The sequence below is a fragment of the Aegilops tauschii genome, chromosome 6, assembly GCF_002575655.3.
Source record: "Aegilops tauschii subsp. strangulata cultivar AL8/78 chromosome 6, Aet v6.0, whole genome shotgun sequence".
NCBI lineage: Eukaryota > Viridiplantae > Streptophyta > Magnoliopsida > Poales > Poaceae > Aegilops > Aegilops tauschii.
In genome coordinates, this window is record NC_053040.3 from 328,306,384 (window position 1) to 328,324,286 (window position 17,903).

Here is a 17,903-nt window from a genome sequence, read left to right on the forward strand (position 1 = left end):
CTATGAGTTTATTGATGATCGTGATTGGTTTGAGTTGCATGTTTTATTATTGGTGCTGTCCTATGGTGCTCTCCGTGCCGCGCAAGCGTGATGGATCCCCGCTGTAGGGTTTGCAATATGTTCATGATTTGCTTATTGTCTGCGTTGCGGGGGGGGGGGGGGGGGGGGTGATAGCAGCCTAAACACGGATAAGTGGGTTATGGCATATGGGAATAAAGAGGATTTGATACTTTAATGCTATGGTTGGGTTTTACCTTAATGATCTTTAGTAGTTACAGATGTTTGCTAGAGTTCCAATCATAAGTGCATATGATCCAAGTAGAGAAAGTATGTTAGCTTATGCCTCTCCCTCATGTAAAATTGCAATAATGATTACTGGTCTAGTTATCAATTGCCTAGGGACAAATAACTTTCTTGTGAAAAAATGCTCTCTACAAAAACTAACTTAGTTGTTTCTTTATCTAAACAACCCCTAGATTTTATTTGCGTGCTCTTTATTATCTTCCAAACCTATCCTACAACACCTACAAAGTACTTCTAGTTTCATACTTTTTCGAGGTAAAGCGAACGTTAAGCGTGCGTAGAGTTGTATCGGTGGTCGATAGAACTTGAGGGAATATTTGTTCTACCTTTAGCTCCTCGTTGGGTTCGACACTCTTACTTATCGAAAGAGGTTACAACTGATCCCCTATACTTGTGGGTTATCAAGACCTTTTTTTGGCGCCGTTGCCGGGGAGCAATAGCGTGGGATGAATATTCTCGTGTGTGTTGGTTTGCTTTATCACTAAGTAGATTTTATTTGCTGTTCTAAGTTGTTCTCCATCTTTAGTTATGGATATGGAACATGGAATACCAAAAAATAGGTGTACTTGCTACTCATGGAGATGGGGAACCTCCTAAAACCCTCGATGCTCATTATGTGAAAGATATTATGCACTGCTTTAATAATCCTGAGAAAACCCCGCTCAACTTGATAATGCGCGACACGTTGGATCAACGTGAATACTTTAGGGATTATTGCTTGACTCAAAAAGGGAAACTATTATGGGATCAAATTTATATGTTGCATTGGTATGCTTGGAATTTATGCCAGATATATGATTATACTTGTTGCTCTAGGATGAAGGCTCCACACCTTCCCTTTTCATGAAAATTTAATGATAATAAAACCTTGGCTTCTTATGCTAATGGTATATATGATTACTATGATGTGGAATGAATAGAAGAATTCTTTACTTTTAAGGGTGCTTATGAAATTGAATCTTTGTTTGAAAAGTGTGAAAATCTTGATGATGTTGTTTACATACCTGAAAATTATGCTATACTTAAATATTGCTATGAGAATTATGAATATAATTACGATATGGATGCATTTATTGAGGAAGTCTCCGCTGTCCAAGAAGAGACTAATATTTTGCAGGAATCTATGGATGAGGAAATTGATGACACCGTGAGCTCATTAGATGAAAAAGATGAAGAGGAGAGCGAAGAACAAAAGGAGTAAGAGCGGATTAGCTACCCGTGTCCACCTTCTAATGAGAGTAACTCTTCAACTCATACACTGTTTAATTTCCCTTCGTGCTTTCCGAAGGACGGATGCTATGATAATTGCTATGATCCCGTTGATTCATTTGAAATATCCCTTTTTGATGAACTTGATGCTTGCTATGCTTGTGGCCATGATGCCAATATGAATTATGCTTATGGAGATGAACTTGCTATAGTTCCTTATGTTATGAAAGAAATTGTTGCTATTTCACCCACGCATGATAGTCCTATTATCTTTCTGAATTCTCCCAACTACACTATATCGGAGAAGTTTGCGCTTATTAAGGATTATATTGATGGGTTGTGTTTTACTACTACACGTGATGATTTTGATGAATATAATATGCATGTGCTTGCTGCTCCTACTTGCAATTATTATGAGAGAGGAACTACATCTCCGCCTCCCTATGTTTCAAACACAATAAAATTGCAAGAAATTGCTTATGCTATGTATTTGCCTTTACTTAATGTGCATGAATTGTTATTTTATGACATGCCGATGCATAGGAAGAGAGTTAGACTTCGTCATTGCATGATATATGTTACTTTGTGCTCACTACTAAATTACAAATCATTGCTAATGAAAATTGGCTTTGATATACCTTGGGATCCGGGTGGATCCATTACTTGAGCACTATATCCCTAGCTTAATGGCTTTAAGGAAAGCGCTGCCAGGGAGACAACCCAGAAGTTTTAGAGAGTCATTTATTTCTGTTGTGTACTTTTATAAAGTTTAAAAACAAAAAATAAAGCAGGGAACCTAAAAATTTTCAAAAAGAAAAGTGAAAGTAAGAAGGACAAGCACCGTTGAAGTGGGGGAGCTCCTTGAACTTTGTTCATGCCCATGGAAACTTTGCAAATCTTGAATTACAGAAACTTTTCAACAAAAATAATTATCCCCTTGTATAAATCCATTGTATTATAAAAATAATGTGCCAAGATTTGCCTTTAGAATGATTAGATTGCTTGTTTGGTATGTGAAGTGGAAAAACAGAAACTTTGGATCTAGCGCGTGAATTTACATTTTTTTACTGGAATGTCAAAAGCTTCTGAAACTTTTTGCACAGTACTGCTATACAAATTGTTTATTTTGTCCTAATTTTTCAGAATTTTTGGAGTTACAGAAGTATGGTGGATGTTCAGATTACTACAGACTGTCCTGTTTAAGACAGATTCTGTTTTTGATGCATTGTTTTGCTCGTTTTGATGAAACTATCGATTGTATCGGTGGTATAAGCCATGGAAAAGTTTTAATACAATAACTAACAATGCAAAAACAAAATATGAATGAGTTTGCAACAGTACTTAAAGTGGTGATTTGTTTTATTATACTAACGGATCTCACGAGGGTTTTGTTAAGTTTTGTGTGATTGAAGTTTTCAAGTTTCGGGTGAGATCACGATGGATGAAGGAATAAGGAGTGGCAAGAGCCTAAGCTTGGGGATGCCCAAGGCACCCCAAGGTAATATTCAAGGACTCCCAAGCAACTAAGCTTGGGGATGCCCCGGAAGGCATCCCCTCTTTTTTTCTAACGATCATCGGAAATTTTACTTGGAGCTATATTTTTATTCGTCACATGATATGTGTCGTGGAATTGTCACGGCAGATGTCCTTGTGCAAGGACTTAGTCGTGGAGCCATCGCAGCTGGGAAGCTTAAAGGGGTTAAGCGGGACAAGGGACACGAGGATTATACTGGTTCGGCCCCTTACAGTGAAGGTAAAAGCCTACGTCCAGTTGAGGTTGTATTGCTTAGGGTTTCGACGACCAGGAGCTAAACCGCCCTGCCTGGTTATCAATTTGATCTTTTCTTGTCCTGAACCGCCGCCGGGTCGTCCCTTTATATAGAGAGGTTGACGCCCAGCGGCTCTCAGAGTCCCGGTCGGCTTATAACAGTGCCCGGCTCGGACTCTTAACTACTCTTGCCTTACACTACAAGTCTTGCCATAATGGCGGTTTATAACTACGGGCCTTAAGCCGCCTCCGGGTCTTAAGCCCATTATTGACCCTCCGTCTTCAAGTTTGGTACTGGGCTTCGCGTGATGACCATTATGAGTAACCCGGCCCCTCCTGGGCGGGTGACTCTAATGATTATATCCTCAACATTAGGCCCCAGATTGATTTGAACCGGTTCATGTCAATCTTCAATTCCTTTGAGAGAAAAATCTTCCGGCTTATATTCGTGCGAAAGTTATAACCCGCCGTGACGTCATCTTCTGGATTCCTGGTAACCCGCCATGACGTCATCTTCCATTAAGTTCATTTTTTTATTCTGTCATATCCCAACGGATCTTATCTTTAATGGCCATCCCGAAAATCGAGGCGCTTCTGTGGCGAGATAATCACGCCGTGGCCTCCTCGTTTCTCGCGCCCACTTATTAGCCGCACCTTATAAATAAGCCCGGCCCATAAGCCTTCATTCACTTGTCGCCTCCATCGTCTTCCTCCTCTGACACCCGAGAGCTCGAGCTCCGCTGCCGCCGCCGCTCTCCTGGTCTTCGTCAACCTTGGCCGCTGCATCACCCTGACCTGTCCAGAGAAACGGCGGCGACCTCCGCGACTCATCAGCACCCGTAAGTCCTTGCCACTCCATAGAGTAGATCCGCATTAGGGTTCTTGCTGTTCTCCCCTGTTCTTCGCAGTTCGTCGCCATTTCTTCACAGTTTCTTCTACACGGCCCCTTAGATCCAGTAAACATATAGAACTCGTGCGGCTGTGGTTTCACACCCATTTTCAATAGTAGCACGCCCCCTTCACTTGCAAAGAAATCCCCTTAGAGCTCATGAACTTCTCTGTATCAGCTTTCTAGGTCTAGAAATTTTTCCTTTTTAGCCGATCGTTTGATCCAAAATAATTACCGCGATCTGTGAAACTTGTTTGCGCCACACTTAGTCAAAAAATTTCATCTGTTTAGCTATGGCGGCTCATATCTCCGGCTTAAAAGAGGCCATGCGCTGTAAAATTTCTGGCTCATTTATGATAAAGTTTTAGACAACTTGAATGACTCACGATGCCCTCAGCGGCTTAGATAACCTGATGTAATTAGCCATATGTCATTAGGCCCCTTCATAAGCCGCCATCTTGAATATTGAACTGTAAACTTCCTCCGGCTTATAATTGAACCGGACATTTCCTTTTGTCATAGGCTTTCGTCTTTCACAATGCCACCCAAGGCTCCCAAGGCACCCATCATGTGCAACTGGATGACATCCAATGTTACTGATGACACTTTAGCTGATTTCGTGAAGACGGGTTACCTGCCCAAGAAGGAGGTCATGTCTTATCGTGCCCCTGACCCGTCGGAGGAAAGACCTCAACCTAGAGATGGCGAGGTGGTGATATTTGCTGATCACATGAGCTGGGGCTTCGCACCTCCCGGCTCAAAATTCTTTAGAGATGTTCTGAACTTCTTCGATCTGCGGCCGCAAGACATAGGACCCAATTTCGTGTCAAATATTTGCAACTTTCAAGTATTCCGCGAAGTATATCTTGGAGAAGAGCCCAGTCTACTGCTTTTTAGGGAGTTGTTTTATCTGAACCGCTAGAATGAGTGCGCCAACGGGCCTAGCTTGGAGCTTGGCGGAATTTCCATTCAACGACGGAGAGATTGCCTTTTTCCCTTATGCTGAGCCGCCAAGCCACCCCAAAGACTGGAACCAGACATGGTTCTACTGCCAAGACACTTCTCCGGCTGATGAGAGCCCTCTGCCCGGCTTTCGTGCCCTGCGTCTGGAGCCAACTCACCCCCTGCCAGACAAACTATCTCAAGTTGAACGTTAACCACTGATCCCTACCATCAACAAGATTAAGGCTCTTCTGGGAAATGGCCTTAACGGCGTTGATCTGGTTCGGGTCTGGATTTCTTGGCGGGTGATTCCCCTGAGCCGCCGCCCCGGCTTAATGTGTGATTACACGGGCCGGAAGGATGACCCTCTGCGGCACAGCTCCCACGATCTACCTGAGGACGTCGTGGACGACATGACCAAGTCTCTCTTGAATGAGAGCTTAGCCAACTGCGGGAGGACCGGCTTAAGCCCCTTCTACCAAGCTAACCCGGCTCCGGCGGTAAGCTACCAATCTGAGCACCTTACCTTCCATTTTAACAGTCTTCGTTTTAACTTCAAGGAAACCTTTATTGCATTTTTCCAGGCTAATGACAAGTTCTGGAAGGTCAAGTATGACCATGAGGCTGCTAAAAAAGCCTGGAAGGCTAAGAAAGCCGCCAGGAGAGCCGCTCCCCGTAAGAAGGGAAGTAGGCCTAGCGCCTCAGAGCTGCTTCAGTTGGATGATAGCTCCGAGTCAGAGGTAACCCTTGATTCGTTAGGCTCCTATTCTGCTTTTCGTCTGCTTTTTAACCACCTTATTGACTTGATTATCTGCAGGATGATACCGGAGCGAGTAACCCGGTGACTGAAGAGGTAACTATACTTTCCTCCGACTCGGACCCCTTGCCAAGGCTGAAAGTCCGAAGAGTAACCCGGAAAGTAAGATTTTCGCATCCTTTAGCTTATCAAGATCCTCAATTTCTTTTGAAGCAACAGATTCATGAGAGCCGAAGGCAAACCCGGGCCAGCAAGGATGCAGACCTCTCCTCCGGCTTACCCGAGGCATCAAGAAAGCGCCGGACTGAGGTTACCTCCAACTTATACCCTTTCCATCCTTTAGCAGGCGTCACTCGTCAACCACTCAATTCGTCTGATTCCAATTATCAGGAAACTTCACCTTCCTCTGGTGACTCCATGCAATCTAACCTGCCGGCTTTCAAGACCGCACCCGGGTAATGATAATCATCTCATTTGTGCTTATCTTATTTATGTTTTTTGTACTAATCTTTTGACTTTCAGTGCCCAAGCCAAGCTCAGCAAAAGGGCCAAGAAAAATAAGCCGGTCGAAGAGCCGGTCTTGACTGAACCGGAAGCTTCTGCTCATGAGCCGCCATCTGCACTAGCTCCGGACACCGCCGCCTCAACTGAAGAACAAACCATGGCGGGTTCCGACAACCCGGAGATTCCCAGCTCAGCTCAACCGGCCGATGACCCGGATGTGGTGATTACCCGGACTGAATATGTTGAGCCGGGAAGACCCACTGTGCTGGCCAGATGCTCCGCCAAGGAAGAGCTGCTAGAGCACCGCCGGGCTAGACTGGAGATCACTGATTATGCTAACTTGAGCATTGGAGACATTGTTTCTGGTTACATTGGTCAAGTACACAACAGCCGGGACCTGGAGATTGACATGGTGAAGCAGATACAACAAAAATCTGAGGTACAACTCTCTTGCTTACTCCATAGTCATCCTTACCATTCTAGCCCCCAAGTCTATTACTTATGATAGAATAGGTTGTAGACTTAGCTTCCGACTTACCTTCAGGAACTGGCAATTATAAATAGAATCTTTCCGCATACATTAGCCCCCAAGTGCCAAGTGTCTTTGCTTTGCAAAGTGCTTGGGACTTTAATGTTGCATGATAATTATTCACACTGTAACCCGGACTTTGTACAGGCTGCCTGCAAAAAATTTGAATCTGAAATTTCTGAGCTGAAAAACCGCTTGAAGACTCAGGAGACTGAGACCTGGAAAGCCAATGCCAAATTCGAATTCAGCGTTGCTGCACAAGAAAAGTTGAAGAAGAAATTTGAGACAGAGAGGAAGACTTGGGCTGAGGAGAGAACCGCCTTGCTCAGCCGGGCCGAAAAAGCAGAGGCTGCTCTGACGGAGAAAACCGCCGAACTCTCCGGCTTACAACGCCATGTGTCACAGATGGTCTCCGCAATCTTCGGTGAGTCATTCTACTAGCCTTTAACAAGTTTACATTCCTTATGTCCTATAAGTCCCACCATTGTCATTCAGCTCCCCTGACTTTGTAAAACAGGTCCCAGAAGCTCGAACCTCAATCAGAATGTTCTGACCAAGTTGAAGGCCGTGTACACCTTGGTGGAGCAACTCTACACCGGGTCACAGCGTGCTTTAGCCGTTGTGGCCCTGTCCAATGAGGTTCCGACTCACCTGGCGGACGTACTCCGGCGACTTGCCGTTCTTCCTCAGCGCTTCCAAGAGCTACGACGGGCCTCTGCAAGAGCCGGAGCTATAGCTGCTTTGAGCCGGGCCAAGGCTTTTCTTCCGGAGCTAGACCCGGCCGACATCGCTCTTGGATACCCCAGCCTGAAGGAAGACGGCACCCCCTTTGATCAAAAATACTTTGCTACCTGTGTGAAGAGCGTGCGCCCGGTGGCCACCCTGATTGGGAATGACACCGACCTTACCAAGTATCAGCCGGGCTACGACGCGGAAAATCAGAGGATCCCCACTCCATGTTATGAAGCCATCAGCTTGATCCCTCCGACTCGTAAGCATACCTTCGCCCCAGAAGTTGACCCGGCCGGGTTAATTGATGACGAGGCTCAATTTGAAGCTTTGAGCGGCATTGACTGGAAATCATCAACCTTCCAGGTCATGGAATCAGCCGGAGGAGCGGAGAGGGATGAGCCGGAAGCTTCAACTCAACAAGCACCTTGACTTCTAGGCGGCTCATGGTTTAAACAATGCCTCACCTTTTGGACTCGGGGAGTCTTGTAATAGAGTAGGACAAATACTTAATTTTGTCGTGCCATCGTGCACGTGTTGAATGCTTAACTCCATTGAAGTTGCTTCTTTACATTCCTCCGGGTTATGTTCGACCATCTACTTTCCTTAAGTTAAAGAACTGTCTTTAATCATCCTGCACGGAAAATAAATCACAAGTCTCTGGGCGGCTTACCGCACTGAGAGTCATATGCTATATATATAACCCGGAATATGAATTAAAATCATAAAAGACTGGCCCTCAATTATATCCTCGAAGTAACCATGATAGCATACTTACAAGCCTTCAAGTATACTTCCGGTTTATGTAACCCGAATAATAAGGTTGGTACCTCAACTCCGGTTTACCAGCATTGATAATGCTTATTGTGTGTTACTAACATTGTGAATCAAAGTTAAGTCGGCGGAGTAAGAACCGCCCTTGCACACTGTTGATATGACTAGAAGAACTTGTTGTAAATCAGAAGATCAAAACTTAGGGGCTTCCGGTTCGAATACGACCAGAGACCCGTCCCAAATGGGTTAAGCTAAGATTCGAATGCGATCATATAGCCCCCAGTGGGTTTGGCGTTGCCGATCAAGAGGGTACTGACAGCTATGTTCTCTTTGGTTCGAATACGACCTATGTTTGAACAGGAAGCCCCCAAATGACCTTAAGAGTTGTTTATCGACGCTGATTCGAATACGATCCACGTCGGTTCCCAAAGGGGGTTAAACTATGATTCAAATATGATCAAGAAAAACTCCCCAATGAGCTCGGCAATTTGCCAATCAAGTGGGTATCGACAGCTATGTTCTCTTTGGTTCGAATACGACCTATGTTTGAACAGGAAGCCCCCAAATGATTACATTGTTAACGGCTAGATTCGAATACGATCGTAAGCCAGATCCACCTCCAAGTGACCATGTGATGTTGTAACGGAAATAACACGTTTACCTTTGGAGGAGAACAAAGGACAGAGGTCCTGCTTTATTATTTATCATAATATATACATGGCTATAGAAATATGTACATTATGAGAGCCGGTGGCTCAAGTGTAATAAGGCCGAAGCTGAGCTATGTTCCACGGCCGACGGGTCTTTTCCTCCGACTTGCGTGAATCTTTGTGCTCCCGAACATCGATAAGGTAGTATGACCCGTTGTGCAAGTTCTTGCTGACCACAAAGGGCCCTTCCCAAGGCGGGGATAACTTGTGTGCATCTGTTTGATCTTGGATGAGCCGGAGCACCAAATCACCTTCCTGGAAGACCCGGGACTTAACCCGGCGGCTGTGATAACGGCGCAAGTCTTGTTGGTAAATTGCCGAGCGAGCTGCTGCCACATCACGCTGCTCGTCCAACAAGTCAAGAGCATCTTGGCGCGCCCGCTCATTATCCGCCTCAACATAAGCCGCCACTCGAGGCGAGTCATGACGGATATCGCTGGGGAGGACTGCTTCCGCTCCACAAACCATGAAGAAAGGCGTGTAATCCGTAGATCTGTTAGGAGTAGTATTGATGCTCCATAACACAGAGGGTAACTCCTCCACCCAACAACCCGGCGTCCGTTGCAAAGGGACCAAAAGCCGGGGCTTGATGCCTTTCAAAATCTCCTGATTAGCTCTCTCAGCTTGACCATTGGATTGAGGGTGAGCCACTGACGAAACATCAAGTCGAATATGCTCTCGTTGACAAAACTCCTCCATGGCGCCTTTAGACAGATTGATACCATTGTCAGTTATAATGCTGTGTGGAAAACCAAAGCGAAATATCACCCTTTTCATGAACTGAACCGCCGTGGCTGCGTCACACTTGCTAACTGGCTCTGCCTCAACCCACTTTGTGAACTTGTCAACTGCCACCAAGAGGTGGGTCTTCTTATCCTTGGACCTTTTAAAAGGCCCAACCATATCAAGCCCCCAGACCGCAAATGGCCAAGTAATTGGAATCATCCTCAGCTCTTGAGCCGGCACATGAGCCCGTCGCGAGAACCTCTAAGAACCGTCACATTTACTGACCAAGTCCTCCGCATCAGCATAAGCCGTCAGCCAGTAAAAACCATGACGAAAAGCCTTGGCCACAAGGGATTTTGAGCCGGCGTGATGGCCACAATCCCCTTCATGAATTTCACGTAAGATTTCTTGACCCTCCTCAGGGGAAACACAACGCTGGAAAGTTCCAGTAACACTGCGACGATGCAGCTCGCCATTGATAATGACCATTGACTTAGACCGCCGGGTTATTTGTCTGGCCAGAGTTTCATCCTCAGGTAAATCTCCCCGGGTCATGTAAGCCAAGTATGGTACTGTCCAGTCTGGGGTGATGTGGAGAGCCGCCACCAACTGTGCCTCCGGGTCAGGAACGGCCAAGTCTTCCTCTGTAGGCAACTTAACAGAAGGGTTATGTAAGATGTCCAAGAAAGTATTAGGCGGCACCGGCTTTCACTGAGAGCCCAGCTGGCTTAATGCATCAGCCGCCTCGTTCTTCCTGCGATCGATGTGCTCTACTTGATAACCCTGAAAGTGTCCAACAATGGCATCAACTTCGCGACGATAAGCCGCCATGAGAGGGTCCTTGGAGTCCCACTTGCCCGACACTTGTTGGGCCACTAAATCTGAGTCGCCAAAGCACCTTACCCGGCTTAAGCTCATCTCCTTAGCCATCCGCAGACCATGGAGCAAGGCCTCGTACTCAGCTGCATTGTTAGTACAGGGAAACATCAACCGCAGCACATAGCAAAACTTGTCACCTCGAGGGGAAGCCAATACAACTCCAGCCCCCGAGCCCTCCAATTGCCTAGACCCGTCGAAGTGTATAGTCCAATATGTATTATCGGGTTTCTCTTTAGGCGCCTGCAGCTCTGTCCAATCGTTGATGAAATCCACCAATGCTTGAGATTTGACAGCAGTGCGCGGCACATATTTCAGACCATGAGGCCCAAGCTCTATAGCCCACTTAGCCACTCTCCCTGTAGCTTCTCTATTTTGGATGATATCTCCTAGAGGAGCAGAACTAACCACAGTGATAGGGTGACCCTGGAAATAATGCTTAAGCTTCCGGCTTGCCATGAACACCCCGTAAACAAGCTTCTGCCAATGTGGATACCGTTGTTTGGACTCAATGAGCACTTCGCTGACATAGTAAACCGACCGCTGAACCAGATACTCCTTACCCTCTTCCTTGCGCTCCACCACCACAACCACACTGACGGCTCGTGTGTTAGCGGCTACATACAGTAATAAGGGCTCCTTGTCAACTGGAGCAGCAAGAACTGGGGGCTCAGCCAGCTGTCTCTTCAAATCCTCAAAAGCAGCATTAGCAGCATCATTCCAGACAAAGTTGTCTGTTTTCTTCATCAGTTGGTACAGTGGCATGGCCTTTTCACCCAAACGGCTGATAAACCGGCTCAAAGCAGCGATGCAGCCTGCCAGACGCTGGACGTCGTTGATGCACGCCGGCTTAGCCAGAGAGGTGACTACCTTTATCTTTTCCGGGTTAGCTTCAATGCCTCTGTTAGAAACCAGGAAACCCAAGAGCTTGCCTTCGGGAACACCAAAAACACACTTGGCCGGGTTAAGCATCATCTTGTAAACCCGGAGATTATCAAAGGTTTCTCTAAGGTCATCGACCAGGGTCTCCTTCTCCCTGGACTTAACCACGATATCATCCACATAGGCATGAACATTGCGCCCAATCTGGTTATGAAGACAATTCTGCACACAACGCTGATAAGTCGCCTGTGCACTCTTGAGTCCAAAAGGCATAGACACATAACAGAAGGCTCCAAAGGGAGTGATGAACGCCGTCTTCTCCTGGTCCTTAACTGCCATTTTAATCTGATGGTATCCAGAATAGGCATCCAAAAAACTTAAGCGCTCACATCCCGCCGTAGCATCAATAATCTGATCAATACGGGGGAGAGCAAAAGGATCAGCCGGACAAACCTTGTTTAAGTCTGTGTAATCCACACACATCCGCCAGGTGCCGTTCTTCTTAAGCACGAGCACCGGGTTAGCTAACCACTCTGGATGAAAAACTTCAACAATAAACCCGGCCGCCAAGAGCCGGGCTACCTCCTCACCAATGGCTTTCCGTCTCTCCTCATTAAACCACCGAAGGAATTGCTTGACTGGCTTAAATTTCGGATCAATATTGAGAGTGTGCTCAGCGAGTTCTCTAGGTACACCTGGCATGTCAGAAGGTTTCCATGCAAAAATGTCCCTATTCTCACGGATGAACTCGATGAGCGCGCCTTCCTATTTTGGATCCAGATTGGCACTGATGCTAAACTGCTGAGATGAGTCACCTGGAACGAAATCAACAAGTTTAGTCTCATCAGCTGACTTAAATTTCATTGCCGGCTCATGCTCCGTGGTCGGCTTTTTCAGAGATGTCATATCTGTTGGGTCAACATTGTCCTTGTAAAACTTCAACTCCTCTGTTGCACAAACAGATTCAGCGTAAGCCGCGTCACCTTCCTCACACTCCAAGGCTATCTTTCGGCTGCCGTGAACCATAATGGTCCCATTGTGACCCGGCATTTTGAGCTGTAAATACACGTAACACGGCCGTGCCATAAACTTGGCGTAAGCCGGCCGCCCAAATAAAGCATGATACGGGCTTCTTATCTTAACCACCTCAAAGGTTAATTTCTCTGCCATGTAGTTGTATTCATCTCCAAAAGCCACTTCCAGCTCAATCTTACCCACTGGATACGCCGACTTACCAGGCACCACGCCATGGAAAACAGTATTGGACTGGCTGAGATTCTTATCAATCAATCCCATACGACGGAAAGTCTCATAATAGAGGATGTTGATGCTGCTGCCTCCATCCATGAGCACTTTAGTGAATTTATATCCTCCCACCTGAGGGGCCACCACCAGGGCCAGGTGACCCGGATTATCAACCCGGGGAGGGTGATCTTCCCTACTCCACACAATAGGCTGCTCAGACCATCTTAAATAGCGTGGAACCGCCGGTTCAACAGCATTCACAGCCCTCTTATGAAGCTTCTGATCTCGCTTGCACAGACTAGTGGTAAACACATGATACTGTCCACCATTGAGCTGCTTTGGATTGGTCTGGTATCCCCCCTGCTGCTGTTGATGACCTTGGCCGGACTGCTGATTAAAGCCCCCTTGAACATTCTGAGGATTAGAATTTGAGCCGCCGCCCGGGCCATGAAAGCCGCCGGCGCCTGAGCCGCCGCCCGAGCCATTGATGCCATTAAAGGCATTGGAATTCTTAAAGGCCTTCATGATTGCGCAATCTTTCCATAAATGAGTAGCTGGCTTCTCCCTAGAGCCATGCCTTGGACAAGGCTCATTCAACAACTGCTCAAGCGTCGGGCCTGACCCGCCGGCTCGGGGAGGTGGCCTCCCCTTGCGTTGCTGGTTGTTACCCTGTGAGCTGGCGTTGGCCACAAACTCTATGCTGCCATCAGCCTTTCGCTTGCTACCGCCTTGGTTCGTCGGGTTATGCTGAAGACCCTTGCCATTGCCGTTCTTCTTTCCCTTCCCTGTCCTTTCATCGTCCGACGCAGGGTCCTTGGTACTATCAGAGTCGGCATACTTGACGAGAGCCGCCATCAGCGTACCCATATCATTGCAATCACGCTTGAGCCGCCCGAGTTTCATCTTCAAGGGCATGAAACGACAATTCTGCTCCAACATTAAGACTGCAGATCCGGCATCCATCTTATCAGATGAATGTATTATCTCCTTGACCCGGCGAACCCAATGGGTTGTAGACTCACCCTCCTGCTGCTTACAGTTAGTCAGATCCACGATGGACATAGACTGCCTACAGGTATCTTTGAAGTTTTGGATGAACCGGGCCTTTAGCTCGGCCCAAGACCCGATAGAATTCGGTGGCAACCCTTTCAACCAAGTGCGGGCAGTCCCATCTAACATCATGGTGAAGTACTTGGCCATTGCCGCCTCACTGACCTCCAGCAACTCCATAGCCATCTCGTAACTCTCGACCCATGCTCCGGGTTGCAAATCAGCCGTGTAATTAGGCACCTTCCTAGGCCCTTTGAAGTCTTTGGGCAGACGTTCATTACGGAGAGCCGGCATCAGACAAGGGACACCTCCAGTCCTCGTAGGTATACCCACATCGACAGAAGCCGTCGGATAAGCCGGGGGTGGCTGATAAGCCGTCAACTGAGGCACCTGCTCCGCCTCTTGCCGTGCTCTGTCTTGGTCTACTGCGTGAAAGGCTCCGTTATGAGCCGGGCCGTGGCCAGGAAGCAAATCATGGCGTCGGACATTGCTTGAACCGGTCGCTGAGACCATGTGTCTGCTATAACTCGGGCTTCGGCCTGGACGAGGGGTTGAATGAATCCTGTCCCGGCTATAAGAATATGCCTCTTGCTGCGCCAGAGCCGTCTGAAGGAGTTCTCTGACCCGGCGGGTTTCAATCGCCGTTGGAGAGTCGCCATCGATTGGGAGAGCCGCCAGCCGCGCCGCCGTGGCAACCATGTTTTCCAACGGGTTGGCATAATGACCCGGTGGTATTGGCACGTATTGAGGCGGGGCAGGGTTCACCCGGGGAGGCCCCATCACTTGAGGTTGAATTGGCGTACCAACCCCGGGCGCTATGATCTCTGGCGGGTTACTAGGCCCTGCACCAGGCGTGTTGAAGAGGTTTCGAGGATCGTAAACCGGAGGGAGTCGAGATTGGGCCTTTTGATGCCTCCTTCTCATGACCTCATTGGACGCGTTTTGATCCATCGTGAGCCAGAACGACTGTGCCTGGATCAGCTGAGTCTGGGCGTCGAGATCCGCTCTCTCTGCAGCCATCCTGATCCCTTCCGCCGCCAGATCCTCCTTGGCTTTTACTAGATCCAACTTTAACTGTGCCACCTCCGCGTCATGCTGAGCTTGATCCGCCGGGGCAACCGCAGCGGTCAACAGGGCCTTCATCTTGTCCGTGAGATCCATCAGCACCTGAGCCGGCGAGGGCACAGGGCTTCCTGACCCGGCGGCGGGGTTTTGAACAGGCTGTGCGCCGGCCATGAAGATTCCAACCCGGCTCGGCCGCTCAAAGGGGTCCGGAATGATGTCGCCATCGGAACAACCCCTGAGCCTGCCATCTTGAAGTTGATACAACGAGTTTGACTCATCCGTAGCCGACTCGCCGTCAGAGCCGGCGGCCGTCTCATCACCAGATCCAGATCCTTCAGAGAGTCCTCCATGGACACATCCCACGAAAGCATGCTTCAAGACAGGTAGAGCCCGGGCGGGTCGTGCACGCTGAGCCGTCTCGATGAGATCGGTGCAGAGGTCCGGCTCAGGGCCCGGCTCACCAATCTTGCCAATGAAGACATGTATTCCGCCGAAGGGGACCCGGTACCCATACTCGATTGAGCCGGCGTCGGGGCCCCAGTTTGCATCGTCGATGTAGAGCTTGCCGCGATGACTCTTGGTCATCCGGCCCACAGCGTATCCCTTGAGCCCTTCGAAGCTGCCCTTCAAGAACTCAAATCCACCGTGCGCTGGCCCCACGGTGGGCGCCAACTGTCGTGGAATTGTCACGGCAGATGTCCTTGTGCAAGGACTTAGTCGTGGAGCCATCGCAGCTGGGAAGCTTAAAGGGGTTAAGCGGGACAAGGGACACGAGGATTATACTGGTTCGGCCCCTTACAGTGAAGGTAAAAGCCTACGTCCAGTTGAGATTGTATTGCTTAGGGTTTCGACGACCAGGAGCTAAACCGCCCTGCCTGGTTATCGATTTGATCTTTTCTTGTCCTGAACCGCCGCCGGGTCGTCCCTTTATATAGAGAGGTTGACGCCCAGCGGCTCTCAGAGTCCCGGCCGGCTTATAACAGTGCCCGGCTCGGACTCTTAACTACTCTTGCCTTACACTACAAGTCTTGCCATAACGGCGGTTTATAACTACGGGCCTTAAGCCGCCTCCGGGTCTTAAGCCCATTATTGACCCTCCATCTTCAAGTTTGGTACTGGGCTTCGCGTGATGACCATTATGAGTAACCCGGCCCCTCCTGGGCGGGTGACTCTAATGATTATATCCTCAACAGTACGCGTAAATTCTTGTAGCGTCTTTTGTGTTTATTTTTCGTTTTTGTTTTCTGCACCATGCTGGTATGAGATAGTCCTTGGTTGATTTATAGAATGCTCTTTGCACTTCACTTATATCTTTTGAGTATGGCTTTATAGAATGTTTCATGTGCTTCACTTATATCATTTGAAGTTTGGATTGCCTATTTCTCTACACCTAGAAAACCACCATTTGTAGAATGCTCTTTTGCTTCACTTATAATTGTTAAAGCGTGGGCATATCTTTTGTAGAAAGAATTGAACTCTCTTGCTTCACTTATATCTATTTAGAAAGTCATCAGGAATTGGTCATTCACATGGTTAGTCATAAAATCATACATAAAACTTGTAGATCACTGAATATGATATGTTTGATTCCTTGCAACAGTTTTGCGATATAAAGATGGTGATATTATTTTGATGCTAGTGAGTAATTGTGGATTGGCAAGAATACACGTGTTAAAGTTTGTGATTCCCGTAGCATGTGTTGGAAATATGCCATAGAGGCAATAATAAAATGGTTATTATTATATTTCCTTGTTCATGATAATTGTCTATTGTTCATGCTATAATTGTATTAACAGGAAACCATAATACATGTGTGAATACATAGACCACAACATGTCCCTAGTGAGCATCTAGTTGACTAGCTCGTTGATCAATAGATGGTTGTGGTTTCCTGACCATGGACATTGGATGTCGTTGATAACGGGATCACATCATTAGGAGAATGATGTGATGGACAAGAACCAATCCTAAGCATAGCACAAGATCGTGTAGTTCGTTTGCTAGGGCTTTTCTAATGTCAAGTATCATTTCCTTAGACCATGAGATTGTGCAACTCCCAGATGCCGTAGGAATGCTTTGGGTGTATCAAACGTCACAACGTAACTGGGTGACCATAAAGGTGCACTACAGGTATCTCCGAAAGTGTCTGTTGGGTTGGCACGAATCGAGACTGGGATTCGTCACTCCGTATGACGGAGAGGTATCTCTGGGCCCACTCTGTAATGCATCATCATAATGAGCTCAATGTGACTAAGGAGTTAGTCACGGGATCATGTGTTATGGAACGAGTAAAGAGACTTGCCGGTAACGAGATTGAACAAAGTATGGGGATACCGACGATCGAATCTCGGGCAAGTAACATACCGATGGACAAAGGGAATTGTATACGGGATTGATTGAATCCCCGACATCATGGTTCATCTGATGAGATCATCGTGGAAGATGTGGGAGCCAATATGGGTATCCAGATCCCGCTATTGGTTATTGGCCGGAGAGGCATCTCGGTCATGTCTGCATGGTTCCCGAACCCATAGGGTCTACACACTTAAGGTTCGGTGACGCTAGAGTTGTAATGGGAATTGTATGTGGTTACCGAAAGTTGTTCGGAGTCTCGGATGAGATCCCGGACGTCACGAGGAGTTCCAGAATGGTCCGGAGGTAAAGATTTATATATGGGAAGTCCTATTTTGGCCACCGAAAAATGTTCGGGATTTTTCGGTATTGTACCGGGAAGGTTCTAGAAGGTTCCGAAGTGGGGCACACCTGGATGGGGGGACCCACATGAACATGGGTGGTGGGGGCAAGGCCCCACACCCCTAGTCTAGGCAGACCGAGATCCCCCTTAGAAGGACTAAGATCATATCCCGAAGGGATAAGATCAAGATCTTAAAAAGGGGGATAACAATCGGTGGGGAAGGGAAAGGATGGGATTTCTTTCCTACCAC